The sequence below is a fragment of the Narcine bancroftii genome, chromosome 8 (genome assembly GCF_036971445.1).
Source record: "Narcine bancroftii isolate sNarBan1 chromosome 8, sNarBan1.hap1, whole genome shotgun sequence".
Classification (NCBI taxonomy): Eukaryota; Metazoa; Chordata; class Chondrichthyes; order Torpediniformes; family Narcinidae; genus Narcine; species Narcine bancroftii.
In genome coordinates, this window is record NC_091476.1 from 4,105,473 (window position 1) to 4,124,472 (window position 19,000).

A 19,000-nucleotide genomic window follows, 5' to 3' on the forward strand; every position below is an offset into this window, starting at 1 on the left:
TGGAGCATGAGAGGGGAGGGGGGGAGCATGAGAGGGGGAGGGGAGCAAAGACCACTGTGTAAATTTTATGAGATATGTTTGTACATATGGTTCACAGTGTGAAAAATAAAAAAATATTTTAAAAAACCGACAAGAACCTTCCTGAGCAGGGACCATTTACCTTTCAAGCAACAAAGCCTGATGAACTTTATAAATGTTAAATTCTGTGCACAGTCTAAGAATTCCCTGCAACCAGTGAACTTGGAGGAATGAGAAGTGAGATTGGACTGTGAACCAAAGAACTTTCTGAACTTACACACACATTACATACATGTGTGCTTAGAATTAGAAGGGGATTAAGTTAGGTTAGTTAAGTCAATAGTGATAAGTTAAAGTTTGATTCTATTTTCATTTTTAAAGATAATTCAAAGCAACTTTTGTTTAAGTAACCATTTTTTTGTGACTATCTATTGCTGCTTGGTTTTGGGGTCCTCTGGGCTCGTAACACAATGGTGCAGGAGTAACGGTAGAAACCCATGGAGACTGCAGTCAAGGGACTCACACCAGGCTAGAGACTTGCTTGAAACTGGCTGAAGGGCTACATCGTGTTGGGACTGGGATGCAAGAGGGTGCCAAGACCAAGGGTTCCTATTCTTATTGGAGATTTGGACCTAGAGCTTGGGTTGCTGATGGTTTGGACTGGACTCTTGCTAAGGATGCTGTGGGTGCACTGGAGGCGAATCTAAAGGCACTTGATGACTCGGGGTGGGGGTGGGGGGAGAAGACAATAAATTGAATCTTGAAACTCAGCAGGCCATGCAGCATCCATAGGAAGTAGAGGGTAACAATTGGGCAATGAAAGAGACATCAATCATACCAGTGTCCAAGAATAGCAGGGTGAGCTGTCTCAATGACCATCACCCAGTGCACTCACATGAAATGCTTTGAGAGGTTGGTACCAAAGTGAAAATCTGGACCCATTGTAATTTGTTTACCATCAATCTCACCATCACTCCACAGTAGATGCAAGATCTCTGGCTCTCCACGCAGCCTTGGATCATCGAGACAACAGCAGGCCTATTTTTCATCAGCTTTTAACACCATTTTTCAACATTAGTGGTCAACAAAGCTCCAAAACTTGGTCCTTTGCACCTCTCTCTGTAACTGGATCCTTCATTTTCTCATCGGTAGACTATAGTCAGAACAAATCAAGGATGCGAGCTTAGCCTACTGCTCTACTTACATTCCAACCATGACTGTGTGGCTACACACAATTCAAATGGCATCTACAAATTTTCCAATGACACTGCGGTCATTGGCCAAATCACAGATGGCAATGAGGAAGTATTCAGGGGAGAGATAGATCAGCTGGTTGAGTGGTGTCACAACAACAACCTTGCATTCACTGTTGGCAAAACCAAGGAGATAATTGTGGACTTCAGGAGGGAAAAGAAGGAGAACACAAACCTATCCTCATGGAGGGGTCAGCAGTGGAAAGAGTTAAGAACTTCATATTCCTGGGTGTCAACATCACTGAAGATCTGCCCTGGAACCTCCATGTTAATGTAATCACAAAGAAGGCTCGCCAGTGACAACACTTTGTGAGGAGTTTGAGGTGATTAGGTATTTCACCAAAGACGTCAGCAAATTTCTACAGGTGTACCTTGGAAGACATTTTGACCATTTGCATCACTCTCTTGTATGGAAGTGCCAATGCACAGGATGGGAAAAGACACAGAGAGTTGCGAATTCGGCCAGCACCATCATAGGCATCAGTCTTCACTTAATCAAAGACATCTACAAGAGGTGTGTCCTCTATCCTCAAAAACCCTCACCATCCAGGCCATGCCCTTTTCACACTGCTATCATCAGGAAGGAGGTACAGGTATCTGAACATCCAAAGGCACAAAATCACCTTCCTCCCCTCTGCCATCAGATTTCTAAATGGACAATGAACCACAGACTTTCTCTCTATTTTAATATTTTCAATAGTTTTAGCATACACAAATGACATGGGTACATATGGTAATAATGATAAATTAATATCAAATTACAAATATCAAATAACAGTGCACATATGGAAAAAGGGGGGAAAAAACCATATCTTGCCAAGTTAAGAATCTAGCCCCACCCTATGTGGGTAGCTGGCCAAGCCAAGGAGTCCACTACTAATAATATTGATAACAATGGGGTTGAAAAAAAAATCTATAAGTTAAAGAATGCTCACTCTCCACCTCTAATCACCCAATGATCACTGGATTGTGTACCTCTGGTTTTCCCCTCACGAAGGAGATAGATAAGCAGATAACCTGCTGTGTGTAATGTTAGAGTTAACCAGTTGGTCTGTTTGAAGAAAGACTAGCAATTAAGTGACAAATAAATAATAAATGGTAGAAAGTTAATTTTAAGAGGTGTATTGCTCTTTGATGAACTCAGCTTGATTTATTTAATTTTAGAAGAGAATCATTTGTAGTCATAACTTCACACATGAAGATTAAATTAGGATTTGAATATTTATAGCCAGCAGGAGAGGAAATAAGAACTATATTTTCAGGCAAAGAATGTTGTGATCTGGAGCTTACATGTGGGAAGGTGGCATAAACAGTTTTACCTGCAGCATCAGATGGTGAATTAGATTTATCTCCCAACAAAGAAACATTTGCAGGTTAAGTGTGGCTGTTTTAATTAACTCTTTTCATTCAAGGATCATTACAGTTCTTGGACTGAATGGCTTGCTGAATCATTTCTGGCTGGAGTTATACAAGAACCCAGGACTGGGTTAATTAACCAGACCAGTCATCCAGACATCTGAATTTAATTCCTAACAACTCATTCAACTGTTTAGTTGATAGTCTGGAGTTTTTAAACATAAGACACATAAGAAACAGGGAGCAGCAGTTTGGCCACCTGGCCTGTGGAGCCTGCTCTGCCATTCCATAAATTCATGGCTAATCTGACTGGGGACTCATTTCCATCTGCCTATTCCTTTATGCAAAAATATCTCTCTCTATGTCTTAATATATTTAATGAGGCCGTCTCTACTGCTTCTTTGGGCAAAGAATTCCATGGAATCACTAAAATAGTCTTCCTCCTCATTCCAAAATCGACTCCCCTGAGTCTGAGGCTGTCTCCTAGTTCCACTCTCCCCCACCAGTGGAAACATTTAAATAGAGGTATCTCTCCGCTTCATTATTTTACATGTCCGTAACATCCCCTCACATTTATCTGAATTGCAGTGAGCATTGTCCAAGGGAACTTAATCTCTCCTCATAGGCTTATGCCTCTGTCCCTAGAATCAATCTGGTGAACCTTCTCCGCACCATGTACAAAGCCAGTATATCTTTTCTCAAGTAAGGTATAGGTTCCACTGTTGTCACGTAAGACTACATTTAGAATGTTACATGAATGAACATGCAGACAGAGAGACCCCACTTTGTCCAGTGCCCCTCACAGAAACCTATAGCCCCTGGTGTCCCCAGGTGGTCTCCCCTCCAAGTGCTGACCAGTCCTGAACCTGCTTAGCTTCCGAGATCAGACCATATTCACTGCACAGAGTACTTTGGGTGTGGCCTCACCAGTAGTTTGTACAATGGGAGAAGAATCTCCCTGCTCTTAAATTCAATCCATCTAGCAATGAAGTTTGCTATTCCATTGTCCTTTTCGATTACCAGTTGCAACGGCAATTGACCCTTTTGCAATTCATGTACAAGCCCTTTCGAGTCCATCTGCACAAAAGGACATGGAGTCCTTCAGTATTTAATAATCACCTGATCTTCTATTTTCCCTTCAAAAGCAGACCACCTAATTTTCACTAACATTATACTCCACCTGCCAGACCCTTGTCCAATCACTTCATCTGTCTACGTCTCCCTGCGGAGTCTCTGCATCCTCAGCATGATTTGCTTTTCCACTCAATGTGGCGTAATCAGCAAACATAGATGCACCTCACTTAGTCCCTTCTTCCAAATAATTGGCATATCATGACCCTGAAATCGTTAATGTACGTCATGAACAGTTGAGAACCTAGCACCAACCTCTGCAGCACTCTGCTCACCACCCATTGCCAACCAGAAAAGCACCCATTTATCTCTGGCTTCCATTAGCTAACCAACCATGTGAATACATTACCCCCAATTCAACTTTTCATTTGAACCTTACACTTTCTGGAAATGTATGTATACAACATCCACCTGTTCTCCTCTCTCCTCATTATATCTCCACAATATATTCCAGTATATTTGTCATGCCCTTTCTAAATTCATATTGTATCTGCCCGTTGGAAACATTTCCATCCAGGTGTCTCACTATTTCTTCCTTAATGATAGCTTTAAGTATTTTCCTGACTACAGATATTAAGCCAATTGGCCTCTAGTTCCTTGCCTTTTGTCTCCATCTTTTTTTAAATAATAGTGTGATGTTTGCTGTCTTCCAATCTGCCAGGACCAGCTCACAATCCAGAAAATTTTGGTAAAGAATTACAAATGCCTCTCTACTCTCTGGACCAGGACCAGGGGACTTATCTACCTTTAGACCAAGTGCTAGTTTGTTCAGCATTATCTCTTTAGTAATAGCCATTGTATTGAGGTCAATACCTTCCTTTGCATCCACAACATCACTCTTTGACATGTTAGATGTCTCTTCCACCTTGACTTTTGTTCAATCCTTCTGTTATTTTCACATTAACCATGATGAATTCCCCCTTCTCTCTTCCAAGAGACCTACATTTACTTTAGCCACACATTCTACTTTATGTAATTATACAAATTTAATTATCTTTATTTTCCTCCTGTGCTAGTTTACTTTCAATATTCATCTATTGCTTGCTTAGATGTTCCTTAAAGTTTAAAAAACTTTTTCCTGTATTCCATTGCCCCTACTCTTGGTGACTTTGTACACATGAGCTTTAAATTCAATGCCATCCATTATGTCCTTAGTTATCCAAAGGTGTCTCTCCCCATCCTTCTTCTCCTTGCTTTTTTAACTGGAATATACTTCTGTTGAGCACTGTTAAAGGTCTTTTTGAAATTATTCCATTGTTCCTCAGCTAACCCATCATACAGCCTGCTTTCCCAGTCAACATTAGCCAACTCCTGCCTTACTCCATTGTCGCCTCCCTTATTTTGGCATAACGCACTGGCTTTAGATTGAACTACTGGACCCTCCATTTATTGAATCGTACTATGAATGCTTTTCCTGGAAGAATCCCTCTTTACAAGATCATTAATTTTAACTGTTTAGTTGCACAGGACCAAATGTAAGAGAGCAGGTTTTCCTGAAGACTCAGTAACACTGTTTTAAATAAAAAAGCTATCATGGAGACATTCAGTGAAGCCCTCTTCAAGACTGCCTAGAGCAACTTTGCCCAATTAATTTATTGATTATTAAATCAGATTTACCACCCTCTGGCTGAAGAAATTCCTACACATCTCTGTTCTAAGTGAACACTATTCAATCCTGAAGTTACGACCTCTTGGCCTAGACTCTCCCATCATGGGAAACAACCTTTCTACATCTACTCTGTCCACTCCTGGCAACATTTGAAATGTTTCAATGAGATCCCCCTTTATTCTCATAAATTCAAATTTATACAGGCCAATAAATGTCATATAACAGTCCTTTCATTCCCGGAATCATCCTAGTGAACCTCCTATGTACCATCTCTAATGTGAGCACATCTTTTCTTAAATGAGGAGCCCAAAATTCAAGAAAGTGAATGAAGGGTGGGTCAATTCTGGTGCCCTCATTTAGTTTCTTACCTTGCCTTAGATGTAAGACACCAACCTTGTAAAATTGGACTGATTCCCTCCCTCCTGCCCCCTTCTCAGTCTGCACTAATGTCAAAGTGTGAGGTGAAGGCTTGATCAGCATTAGGAGGTGATGGTTCCCTCAGCTCTAACTCCTCTTGTCAGCGGTTATTGAAGTAGCAGAAAGACGTGCTTTTTTAATTGCCCAAGGGTTCAGAATATTTGAGACAATTTCTTGATGAACAACACCAGCTGCTTCTTTGTTGAATTACTTCCATATTCAATGTACAATTAGGAATAATTTTGCTATCGATAGAGCAATAGATAATCATGAGATATAAAAATGATTTCCAGCAACAAATCACATGCTTATTGGACTTGACTGCCCTCTGGTAATATAATCAAAGTCCCTAGTCAATGCTACAATCCCTGTAAACTGTAAATGCAATAATCTCACTGTCTTTAAACAAGAGCACTGTTTCCATGGAGACATAAATTGCACATTGGTCATGTGAAACGAAATAAATTTCAGCATGTTAGTTTATTTTTCTGCAAAAAAAGTTTTAATTTGAGCCACACGGTGACGACATGGTCACTTGAGTTACTGTCATCAGTAAGGACATCAGTAGGTCAGCAGGAGTAATTCTACAGAGAGAATGAGTGTATTCACTGAATGCCTTTCCACTGCAATTGAAACAGAAGGAATGTTACGGCTCTCTGAATATTCACAAGATAAAGGAACAGAAGCAGGCCACTAAGCCCATCGAGTCTGTTTCGTGACTCTACACTAAGCTGAACTGTGCTCACCCCTAGTTTCAATTTCCAGCCTTTTCTCCTTACTAATAGGTACTTATCAATTTCCTGTTTAAATTCTCCCAGTGATCCGGCCTCCACCGCTGTATGCAGCAGTGAGTTCCACAGATCCACGACCCTCTGACTAAAGAAGTTCTTCCTCATCTCTGTTTTGAATGGATGACTTCTAATTTTAAGACTCTGACCTCTTGTCCTTGATTCACCCACCAAGGGAAACATCTGTCAAAACCTTTCAAAATTCAAAATGTTTCTATGAGATCCCCTCTCATTCTCCTATACTCCAATGAATACAATCCAAGAGCTGCCAAACGCTCCCCATACGCCAGCCCCTGCATTCCATGAATCATCCTGGTAAATCTCCTCTTCACCCTCTCCAACAATATCACATCCTTTCTAAGATAGGAGGCCCAAACTGCACACGGTTACTCCTAATGAGGTCTCACCAGTGCCCCACTGTCTCATCAACACCTCTCTACTCTTATATACTAGTCTTCTTGAAACGAATGCCAACATAGCATTTGTTTTCTTCATTGCCAATCCCACCTGGTCATTAACTTTTAGGTTTCCCTGCACAAGGTCGCCCAGGTCCCTTTGCACTTCTGAGGTTTGAATTTTCTCCCCGTCCAAATCGCACTCTTCCTGTTTATTTCCATGACCAAAATGTAGAACCGAACATTTCTCAATGTCATATTTTTGCCCAGTCCCCTCATCTGTCTATATCCTTTTCCAACTTTACGATTTCTTCAACACTTCCTGCTCCACCACCTATCTTGGTGTCATCTGCAAATTTGGCCACAAAACTGTTCATTTCACAATCCAAATTATTAATAGAAATTGTAAACAGCAGCGGCCCCAAGACCGACCCCTGCGGAACACCGCTTGTTTCAGGCTGCCGTCCTGAACGGATCTCTTAATTTCAACCCTTTGCTTCCTGCCTATCAGCCAATTTTCTATCCAGTCTAATATTGTCCCAGTAATTTCACAGGCCCTCATCTTATTAAGTAGCCTAACATGTGGCACCTTATCGAAAGAAAGCCTTTTGAAAACCCAAATATACGACATCCACAGCCTCCCCTTCCTCTATTCTACTTGAGATATCTTCAAAAATCTCTAATAGGTTGGTCAGGCAGGATCTACCCTTTAAAAAAATCACACTGACTTGGACCTATCCTGTCGTGCATCTCCAGGTATTTCATCACCTTGATCGACTCCAATATCTTTCCAACCACTGACGTCAGACTAGTAGGCCTATAGTTTCATTTTTTCTGTCTCCCACCTTTCTTAAACAGCGAACCACATTTGCAACCTTCCAATCCCCTGGAATCATGTAATGTGGTATGAAACTGGATAAAATTATATGGTTAGTATGGAGCAATGTGATAGAGGAAATTTAAAATGAACAAGCAAAATGTAAACAGAAGTCAAGTCAAGTCATGTTAAAGTTCATTATCATCTGATTACACAAGAACAACCCGACAAAAGAATGTTCTCTGATCATCAGTAGCAAACATGCAGGCAGGGAACCAGACTTAACACCCATACAAACAATATATCTCATTCCCTCTGTCTTCGTCCTTCCTGCTCTCCACCCCTTATTTCTCCATTCAAAGAAACTTCTCCCCATTTGTTGCTGTGTCCTCCCTTCCTTATGTACCTCCTTCCCCCATCTCTGAACACTCCCCACAGCATCATTTGTTCGGGTACCTGCCCTCATTTTGTCACATCTTGATGAAGGGCTCAAGCCCGAAATGTTGGTTCTGTGTCTTTATCTTTGCTCTATAAAGTTCACTGAGTTTCTCCAGAATTATCTTTACTTTTTAAAAAATATATGCAGACAAATATACATAAAGAGAGAGAGAGAGAGGGAGAGTCACGTGATGGAGTAGTGGCCGGACGGTGAACTCCAGCCCTCTCCAGAAAAGTCGGGAAAAACAAGAGAAAACACAAAGGCACAGAAATAAAAGTTACAGAAAAGTGAGTATAAAGGTGGAAAGAAGATGGCGACAAAAAAAGAAAAGTCGAAAGCAACGGTAAGAAGAGAGGAAGAGAAGACAAAGGAGGAAAAAGGTGAAGGCCTTACCTGTCCGAAGAGGCCCGCTGCGGAGAGAGAAACCCGCTCCCTCAGGTCGGTAAATAATGGACTACAAAAATGGCTCGCAGAGCCGAGCAAAAGTGCGCAACCGCGCATGCGCGAAGTTTCGCGCATGCGCGATGCGAATGAAAAAAAACACACCGACGGGAGGGGGGACCAGCTGGGGAGTCGATCTCCACAGCCGGCAACGACAGCTGCAGAACACCTGCAGCAAGAAGAGACCACAGAAGACAATAGAAACAAGATAGAAGAGGAGGAAAGGGCAACAAAGAAACAACAGATGGTCAACCCAGAGGAAGAAGAAGAGGAAGAGTATGGTGAAATAGAAGAAGAAAAGAGAGGCAAGGTAAAGGATATACTTGCTCTTATTAGAGGATACATGGAATCATTTAAAGAATGGCAAACACAGGAATTTAAGGATTTAAGAAAAAGAATAAACAACACAGAGGAGAAAATAATTAAAATGGAGATGACCTTAACAGAAATGGGAAAAAAAATGGACAAGATGGAAGAGCGGGCAGTAGCAGCAGAAATGGAGGTAGAAGACTTAAAAAAGAAATTGGAGAAATCTAATAAAAAAACTGAAGAGACACAAGAACTACTAGCTCAAAAAATAGATACAATGGAAAACCATAACAGAAGAAATAACATAAAGATAGTGGGCCTTAAGGAAGATGAAGAAGGCAAGAATATGAGGGAGTTTATAAAAGAGTGGATCCCTAAGACCCTAGGATGTCCAGAACTACAGCATGAAATGGAAATAGAAAGGGCACATAGAGTATTGGCCTCTAAACCACAACCACAACAAAAACCAAGATCTATTGTAGTAAAATTCCTAAGATATACTACAAGAGAAAAGGTACTGGAGAAGACAATGGAAAAAGTAAAAGAGGGCAACAAACCACTGGAGTATAAAGGGCAAAAAATCTTCATTTATCCAGATATAAGTTTTGAACTCCTAAAGAAGAGAAAAGAGTTCAATACAGCAAAGGCGATTTTATGGAAGAAAGGGTATAAATTTATACTAAAGCATCCAGCGGTATTGAAAATATTTATTCCAGGACAGCAAAACAGACTATTCTCGGATCCAGAAGAAGCACGAAAATTTGCAGAACAATTACAAAAATAGACTGAGGGAGGAAGACGGGTAATGAGAGTTAAAATGATCATGACTGATATGTATGTGGGTAAAGACAAAAATAGACTGAGGGATGAAGACGGGTAATGAGAGTAAAAATGATCACGATTGATATGTATGCAGGTAAAGAGGTATAAGAGTGAATAGAGACAATGAGCATACATGAATGTATCTGTACTTAGAGGAAAATATAGATAGTATAGACAAGAATTAATAAGGGAAGGTAATGGAATAGAGAGAATAAGGAGGGAATTAAAAGAGGGACCTTTGTGACATATGAAAAGTGAAATCTTTTCTGGGGGAGGCGGGGTGGGGGGAAATAGCGGTCACTGCACAATCAGTTGACGCTTGCGAGTGGATTCGCAAATCCAAATGGAGAGGGGAGATGTGGTTGTCCGACAAGGGATAAAGGACAACTCAGGAGGTGAAGGGGAGATTGGGGATAAATAAGATAGAAATAGGAGAATAAGGAAAATGTTAGATGTTGTAGGAATGTTGTCTTATGAAGAGTTGAAAATAAGAAAACAGAAATGGAAAAGGAGGAAAGGTAATGATGGAAAAACGGAAAGAGAAGATAAACAAAATATAAAAGGGCTACGCTGAACTATATGTCTTTAAATATTAATGGAATACATAACCAAATTAAAAGGAAGAAACTACCAAATTTAAATGAATAAATGTATTCCATTAGAAAAAAAATAACATATTGGTTAAGAAATAATATTGAAATATTCGAACAAGTATAGGAGCCTTACATTAAATACAATAGCGAAAACCTACCGGGGACAAACATTACCTAAGTTGATAGAAGGAGAAGGAAAGAAAAGAATGGACTCAGTAGAATTTCTGGTGTAATTTTGTTGAATGACAACATTGTCTGACTGGATTAATGCAACCTAGATTGTATACCTAAAATGGATGAGAGGGGGGGGGTGGGGGGGTGGTTTGGGAGGAAAGGGGGGGGGGGGAGAAAAAGTCACTGTATATGTGTGAAAAGAAATAGTGTATATCATGGCTAATGTGATTTATGGTGTGAAAAATAAAAAAAATTAAAAAAAAAAAAAAAAAAAAGAGAGAGAGAGAGAGAGAGAGAGAGATAAATAAATAAATATTGTTCAGTAAATATTAGAGTCCCAGATGGTCAGTGTGAGCAGTTCCTTTGGTGGTTCAGCATTCTCACTGCCCATGTAAAGTAGTTGTTTCTCAGCCTGGTGACACTGGCTCCGATATTCCTGCATCTCTTTCCCGAGGGGAGTGGTTGAAAGATACTAGGTTCTTTTAAACTGCAGCCCCTGGGTAGTTCTCCTGGGACCCAGGTGCAATTACTGGGGCAAAGGTGCTACCTCTCAAACTGCAGGGGGATCTTCCCATTAAATTGCCAACCCAGCGATTTAAGGGGGAATTCCATCCCCACGATGATGTGATAAGTGACACATCACGCAGTCATAGGAACTATTGGTTTGTCTCCCCCACGACCCGACTGGCCGTCAGTTGCCACTCGTGTGTGTGTCCCCCCCCCCACCACCGTTAGTCACCACCCAGTGTCAATTACCACCCTCCCCCAGGTCAGTCACCCTCCACCCCATCAGTCGCCACCCCTACCATCAGTTGACACCCACCTCAACAATCATGCACCCTTCCCACAATGTCCTGCTGCCATGAACGTTGAGCCAACACTGAAACCAGAGTGGCATTCACAGCAGTGACATTTTGCACGACCTCTCTCCCTCCCATGGCAGCGACCCATCTCCTCCCCACAGCAGCGACCCCCACTCTCCACCCCACAGCAGCGACCCCTCTCCGCCTCGCGGCAGTGATCCTTCTCCCCCTGCAACAACGAACCCCTCCCCCCATGCCGTCGACCCCTCTCCCCCCACACCAGCGACCCCTCTCCCCCATGGCAGTGACCTCTCTTCCCCTCCCTCCGCAGCAGCGACCTCTCTATCCCTGCAGAATCGACCCCTCTCCCACTGACTGTGGCACCTCCCCCCACAGCAGCGACCTCACTCCCCCCGATTGTGATTCCCCTCCTCTTTCCCTCTTGCAGCAGTGACCTCTCCTGGCCTGCAAAGATTGAAACCTTGTGTTTTTGATTCCTAGTTAACTTTGTGTCTATTGCTTTAAGAAAAGGTGCTGTTTGTAGTGTTGCCATAGAGTCTATGATGTCATATGTTGTAATAACTGGGCGGGCAATGAGGTGGAATCTCATTCTTTGATGAACTATGAAGGAGACATGAGCTCAAGATAATTTTCTTTGAATTCATCTTATTTCTTCTTGTATATCTCTTTAAAGTTGAATCCTGTTATATCTTTAAATACAGCGTAAGCTTTGCTTATTCGTCGTAATGAAAATCTTATTGCAAAGTTATGCAAAATGTTTGTCTGTTTTATCCACGAATTAAAGCTACACAAAGCTGCATCTACAAAGTTTGGTTTATTGGATTAATAAGATAGTAATTTGGAATATCGTCCTCACATTTCCTTGAATAGGACACGTTTTGAAATTAGGAAATACTAGAACCTGGAAAGTGTCATCTATACCCCCCACCCCCACCACAGGCCCTACGGCAGTGACCCCTCTCTCCCCCCCCAATTGCGGCAGGCACTTCAGTCAGGGGTTTCCCTGTGATGTCAATGTGCAAACGCTGACAACACAGGAGTAACCGGGTTGGCCATTTTCCTTTTCAAGTCACTGATAGATGTGACCTAGTTAAGTTTAACTGGGTTCCCTGACTACCTCTGAGAAAATCACCAAGACAGTGTTATTTTTAAAACAACATATTTATTAATAAGTTAATGTGTGTGTGTGTGTGTGTGTGTTTGGCGGAGGGGGGAGGGGTGCAGTGGTACTTGAGATGTGGCCTGGGAGCCAAGGGGCAGCAGCCTGATAAAGTTTGGCAACCACTGCTCTACAGCAGCTCAAGTCTTTCTTCCATTGCAGGGATGTTGTCTGAGCAAAACATAATGTAGCGCCAGCAATCGGGACCAGGGTTCGAATCCTGTGCTGTCTGTAGGGAGTTTGTACGTTCTCACCGTATCTGCGTGGGTTTTCTCTAGGGGCTCCGGTTTCCTCCCACACTTCAGAAGTGTATGGGGGAGTAGGTTACTGGAGTGTAATTTTGGCAGCACAGAATCATTGGGGTGAATTGGCCTGTTACAGTACTAAATGTCTCATTAAAAAAATATATCATTATATATTAAATGAAGCATGAGCTTATTTACATTTTATTTCAATGAATCAGCCCTGTAGAAACCCAGTTAAACAGGAAAGTCTGGAGACACTGGGATTGAAGTGCAATACACAAAGGTTGGAGAAACTCATCAGGTCATGCAGCATCTTTAGGAAGTAAAGGGTAACCAACATTTTGGGCCTGAGCCCTCCTCCCCCTGCCTCTTCCTCCCTCCTCTCCTCCTGCATCTTTTTTATTACACCCTTCTCTTCCCTCTGCATTCAGAGCGAGCTTCTCCCCATCACTTATCAACTTTTCTCTTCTACTGCCTGTGAGCTGTACTCCTCCTCCTACCCCTCCCTCCCTTCCCATTTTTATTTTATCCCTACCCTTTCCTCTCCATTCAGAGAGCTATGCCACACCCCTATCATTTTCTCTTCTCACCTCCCACCCATATCCATCTATGACCTCATTTCAGACCACATGCATGACATCACATACAGCCCTGAGATTCTTTTTCCTGCGGGCAAGGCAGAATTACCACTAATTGGTAATGTGAAAAAAAACTGTACACAGCGTAAACAGGTAAACAAATAAAGAACTGCAAAGAGATAACAAATGTAAACAAACCAACTGTGCAATGCAGAGAGATTTTAAAACATCAATAAAATGCACAAGAATGAGTCCTTAAATGAGTCCTTGATTGAGTTTGTTGTGAGGAGTCTGATGGTGGAGGGGGAGCAGCTGTTCCTGATCCTGGTGGGGCAAGTCTTGTGGCACCTTGTGTACCAGCCCATACTCCTTCACTCTTCCCCTTCCTCCCTCCTCTCCTCCTCCCCCCCCACCTATTTATTCAGGCTGTTTCTTTTTGCTTATACCTTGCCAAAGGGCTCAGGCCTGAAACATTGGTTAGACTTTACTTGGTGTAAATGTTGCGTGACCTGCTGAGTTTCTCCAGCACTTTTGTGTATTGCACAGTAAAAGCCCAGTCCGGCCATTGAAGCTGGTGCCATCCAATTACATGCGATTAACCTACCAACCCCATACGTTTCGGAGGGTAGGAGGACACCTGAATGCTTGGGAAAAAATGCACGGAGGTCAAGGGAAGAGCATCTAAACTCCTAAGAGAGACTGCTGGTTTCGAACCCAAGTCGCTGGCGCTCTAATAACTTTACGCTAAACACTAACTGTGCTTCCTTTTGAAAGGCGACTATTTGGTTCAGTGTTGAAGTAGTTAACTCTAAGATGGAACAATTTCCACATTCCAAGTGATCTGACAGAAAGTAGCTTCTCTGAAATCTCAAGGACTTTGATTAAAGAATTGTGAGGGGAAAGACTGATGAAGACAAAAAAGAGAGCATTAGGGAGGCAGCTTAAATAAAGTGAAAATAGTAATCGAATAAGTTAGGAATTTTAGTGCAAGGTGTTAAATAATTTAAGTCATAGTACAGTCGTATTCACAACATTACCAGAGTAGTAAGATATAGTAAATTAACCAAACAGAGAATGACAAAATGAAAAGGATGAGAATTACATGAAATCGATGGCTGGGGTATGAAAATAATGAACAATACTCGGACACAAATGGATACTTTTCTAAACCTGCAACTCATTTGTCTGAATTCCAAGAAAAATCAGAAACCTGAATAGTTACTTAAAGTGACTAATAGTTACACAAAAAGTTATAAAGTATTTCCGTTTCTTTCAGAATGCAGTCAGGTTGATAGGACACGCCCCTTCCCCAAAGCATCGCCAGGATGCTGCTGGTTGCTGTGGTTTGGTAGCTGTCCATGATGAATCTACATAATGTGGGTGATTTCCCCCATACTGTTTATTGACACAGATACAAGAACAATGTACAGATGCAACAACATTTCTATCTGCTACAGACACACAGGTGTGTAAGATACTGCATCTCCTTTATCTAGCCTGCAAAGATGCTGGCTTTGGCCTATCTTGTCATGTGCCTCCAAGTACTCCATAACCTCAGCCTTTACAATCCACTCCAACATCTCCCAACCACAGAGATCAGGTTAGCCGGTCTATCATTTCCTTTCTGCTGCCTCCCTCCCTTCTTGAAGAGTGGGGTGATATGTGCTATTTTCCAGTCTTTCGGGACCATTTCAAAACTATTGACCCTGAAAGATCATGACCAATGCCCCCAGAATCTCTACTGCTACTTCTTTCAGAACCCGAAGGTGCAATCCATTTGGTTTGGGAGACGTAGCCTAGCCTCTCCGAGCCATTTCTTTCTTCCTTGAAATAGTAACTGCACTCACTTCCTTTCCCTGATTCCCTTTGACATTTGACACACTGCTAAGGCCTTCTACAGTGAAGAGTGGTGCTAAATACTCATTTAGTTCCTCTGCCATTTCCTTGTTCACCTTTATTATTTATCCTGCTTCATTTCCTGGTGGTCATATATCTAAATTCACCTCTCCTTTAACCTACATCTACTTGAAGAACTTTTTAGTATCCTCTTCGATATTATTTGCTAGCCCACTTTCAAGCTTCATCTCTTTTCTCCTTATGAGTCTTTTAGTCACCTTCTGTAATTTTTTAAAAACTTCCCAATCCTCTATCTTCCCACTAATTTTTACCTGTATACTCTCTCTTTTGCTTTTTTGTTGGCTTTGATTTCCCTCGTCAGCCACAGTTTTCCATTCGAAGATTTCCTCTTTTTTGGTCTGTATTTATCCTGCACCGTCCTCATTTCTTGCAGAAACTCCATCCATTGCTGCTCTGCCGAGTTCCAGCTTGTGCCCTCCTTCCATCTACTTTGGCCGGCTCCTCACTCTTTTCTCCACTGAAACATTGACACAACTCACTTTATTTTCTCCTTCTTAAAACTCAAATTGAACTCAGTTAGATTGTGATCACTGCTCCCTAATGGTTCCTTTACTCTAATCACCTCTGGTGCATTAGACAACACCCAGTCCAGTACAGACAATTCCCATGTGAGCTCATCAAGCTGCTCTAAAAAGCCATCTTGTAGACATTCTACAAATTCTCTCTCTTGAGATCCTGTCCCTACCTAGTTCATCCAATCTACTTGCATGGTAAAATCACCCATAAACACCTTAATATTTCCCTTCTGTCATGCCTTTTTTATTTGCTCTTGTAATTGTTGTCCATATCCCAACTACGTGTGGACATCAGTATTTAATGGCCAACAGTGCCCTTTTACCCCTGCCATTTCTTAACTCACCTCTCAATGATTTGATGTCTTCTAATCCTATATCACCTCTTTCTGATGATTTATTCCTGATCATGTTGTTCCTTCCCAACAGAGCTACAGCACCTCCTCTGCTTACCTGCCTATCCTTTGGATACACGGTGTATCCTTGGACATTCAGCTCTCAATGACTCTGTGATGGCCACAACATCATACCCACCGATCTGTAGCTGGAACTAGAAAGGTCACCACTTTAGCCTTTAGCCCTGCTTTTGTTACTTTTTTGACTCGGTGTCCCTGTTGCATTGCAACACATCCCCGTGGCTGCAATTTTGCCCTCCCTGCCTGTCCTTCCACACAAACTCCCAACCAGCTTGTGTGCCAACTGCTTCCTCCTCTATTTCTTAATTTGGCTCCCACCCCACTGTGAATCGAGTTAAACCCGCCCCTCCCCCCCATAACATTCACAAACCTCCCAGCCAGGATATTGGTTCCCCTCCAGTTCAGGTGCAACCTGTCCCATTTGGACAAGTCACCCCTTCCCCAGAAAATGTTCCCATGATCCAAGAACTTGAAACACATGCAAGCTCAGACTTGGCATCAGATTGACTGGGTGAGAAGAATGAGCACAGAGGTGGGAAATAAAATTAGGGATAAAAATAGGTGATGTTAAAGATAAAAGTTTCAGGGTCGAAAATGCACCAATCTATTTCAAAGATGGAACGCCGATATGAGGGACCTGGTGAACCGATTTTTGGTGCAAAGGAAAAGGAACAGTTTTCCTGTCTATTGGTGAGCATCAAGGCAAAAATATTCTCAAAGTTCTGATAAAATAAAAGGACTATCCTTGAATGTAAGGTGGAATTATAGGGGCACTCATAAAGAAACTAACATGGTATAGGAAGTGGAAAGGATGTATCATGTTTAAGTCATTTCCTTTTCGGGTGGCTTTCCTGATTCTATAATTAGACGAGTTTCTTTCCCCTGTTCGGTCAAATTGGTGAATCGGAAATGCTACACTGCCATCAAACAATTAACATGCCACAATATGTGTGTGTGTGTGTTTATAGACGTGAGTCGGTGTGTAAATGAGTGCGCTGTGTGTGTAAATGTGTATGAGTTCTGTGTGTGGGTCTGTATATGGGACCGTGTGTAGTTCTGTATATGGGACCGTGTGTGGGTCTGTATATGGGACCGTGTGTGGTTCTGTATATGGGACCGTGTGTGGGTCTGTATATGGGACCGTGTGTGGTTCTGTATATGGGACCGTGTGTGGGTCTGTATATGGGACCGTGTGTGGTTCTGTATATGGGACCGTGTGTGGGTCTGTATATGGGACCGTGTGTGGGTCTGTATATGGGACCGTGTGTGGTTCTGTATATGGGACCGTGTGTGGGTCTGTATATGGGACCGTGTGTGGTTCTGTATATGGGACCGTGTGTGGGTCTGTATATGGGACCGTGTGTGGTTCTGTATATGGGACCGTGTGTGGGTCTGTGTATGGGACCGTGTGTGGGTCTGTATATGGGACCGTGTGTGGTTCTGTATATGGGACCGTGTGTGGTTCTGTATATGGGACCGTGTGTGGGTCTGTATATGGGACCGTGTGTGGGTCTGTATATGGGACCGTGTGTGGGTCTGTATATGGGATAGTGTGTGGGTCTGTGTATGGGACCGTGTGTGGTTCTGTGTATGGGACCGTGTGTGGGTCTGTATATGGGACCGTGTGTGGGTCTGTGTATGGGACCGTGTGTGGTTCTGTATATGGGACCGTGTGTGGTTCTGTATATGGGACCGTGTGTGGGTCTGTATTTGGGACCGTGTGTGGGTCTGTATATGGGACCATGTGTGGTTCTGTATATGGGACCGTGTGTGGGTCTGTATATGGGACCGTGTGTGGTTCTGTATATGGGACCGTGTGTGGGTCTGTATATGGGATCGTGTGTGGGTCTGTATATGGGACCGTGTGTGGTTCTGTATATGGGACCGTGTGTGGGTCTGTATATGGGACCGTGTGTGGTTCTGTATATGGGACCGTGTGTGGGTCTGTATATGGGATCGTGTGTGGGTCTGTATATGGGACCGTGTGTGGTTCTGTGTATGGGACCGTGTGTGGGTCTGTATATGGGATCGTGTGTGGGTCTGTATATGGGACCGTGTGTGGTTCTGTGTATGGGACCGTGTGTGGGTCTGTATATGGGACCGTGTGTGGGTCTGTGTATGGGACCGTGTGTGGTTCTGTGTATGGGACCGTGTGTGGGTCTGTGTATGGGACCGTGTGTGGGTCTGTATATGGGACCGTGTGTGGTTCTGTGTATGGGACCGTGTGTGGGTCTGTATATGGGACCGTGTGTGGGTCTGTATATGGGACTGTGTGTGGGTCTGTATATGGGACCGTGTGTGGTTCTGTGTATGGGACCGTGTGTGGGTCTGTATATGGGACTGTGTGTGAGCGTGTCAAATCCATTCACCCTCAGTATCGGCATTCCTCAAAGGGACATATTGACTTTGAGTTGATCCTCATCCTGGGCTCTGAACATAACTCACTCAGAAGGGTCTGCCTGTCCCTTTAAAACACTGATTGACTCAATTCATCCCGCCAAATCGCTCCGATTGCGAACCGGCTCCGAACCTCCAACGAAAGAATGAGCCACACATGTTTGTTTCAAGACGTCTGACGCCAAATTCCGGAGTTGAGGAGGACAGATCGCACCTTCCCTCGGTTTACTGAACGTTGCATTGAATTGAGCTACCAGGTCAGACCATCTGCCGGCGGTGAACCGCCGCCCGCCCTCCCCGACTGACCTCCCGCCCTCTGACTGACCTCCCGCCCTCCCCGACTGACCTCCCGCCCTCCCCGACTGACCTCCCGCCCTCCCCGACTGACCT

The 19,000-nt window shown here is 43.0% G+C and overlaps 1 protein-coding gene across 2 annotated transcripts in view; it reads right to left on the bottom strand.

Moving 5' to 3' along the window:
- Positions 1-18,894, bottom strand: part of LOC138741647 (uncharacterized) — a 24,034-nt gene extending 5,140 nt beyond the window's left edge. Inside the window, exons 1-3 of one of the 2 annotated variants that reach the window (XR_011343633.1) lie at positions 18,659-18,894; positions 15,537-15,742; positions 6,305-6,407 (exon numbers count right to left, since the gene is read on the bottom strand). The gene's annotated coding sequence lies outside the window, so the exon portion shown is untranslated. Of the gene's footprint in view, positions 1-6,304; positions 6,408-15,536; positions 15,743-18,658 lie in introns of those variants that run through there. The other variant, XM_069895989.1, reaches the window with a different exon arrangement.
- Positions 18,895-19,000: the final 106 nt, after the last annotated feature.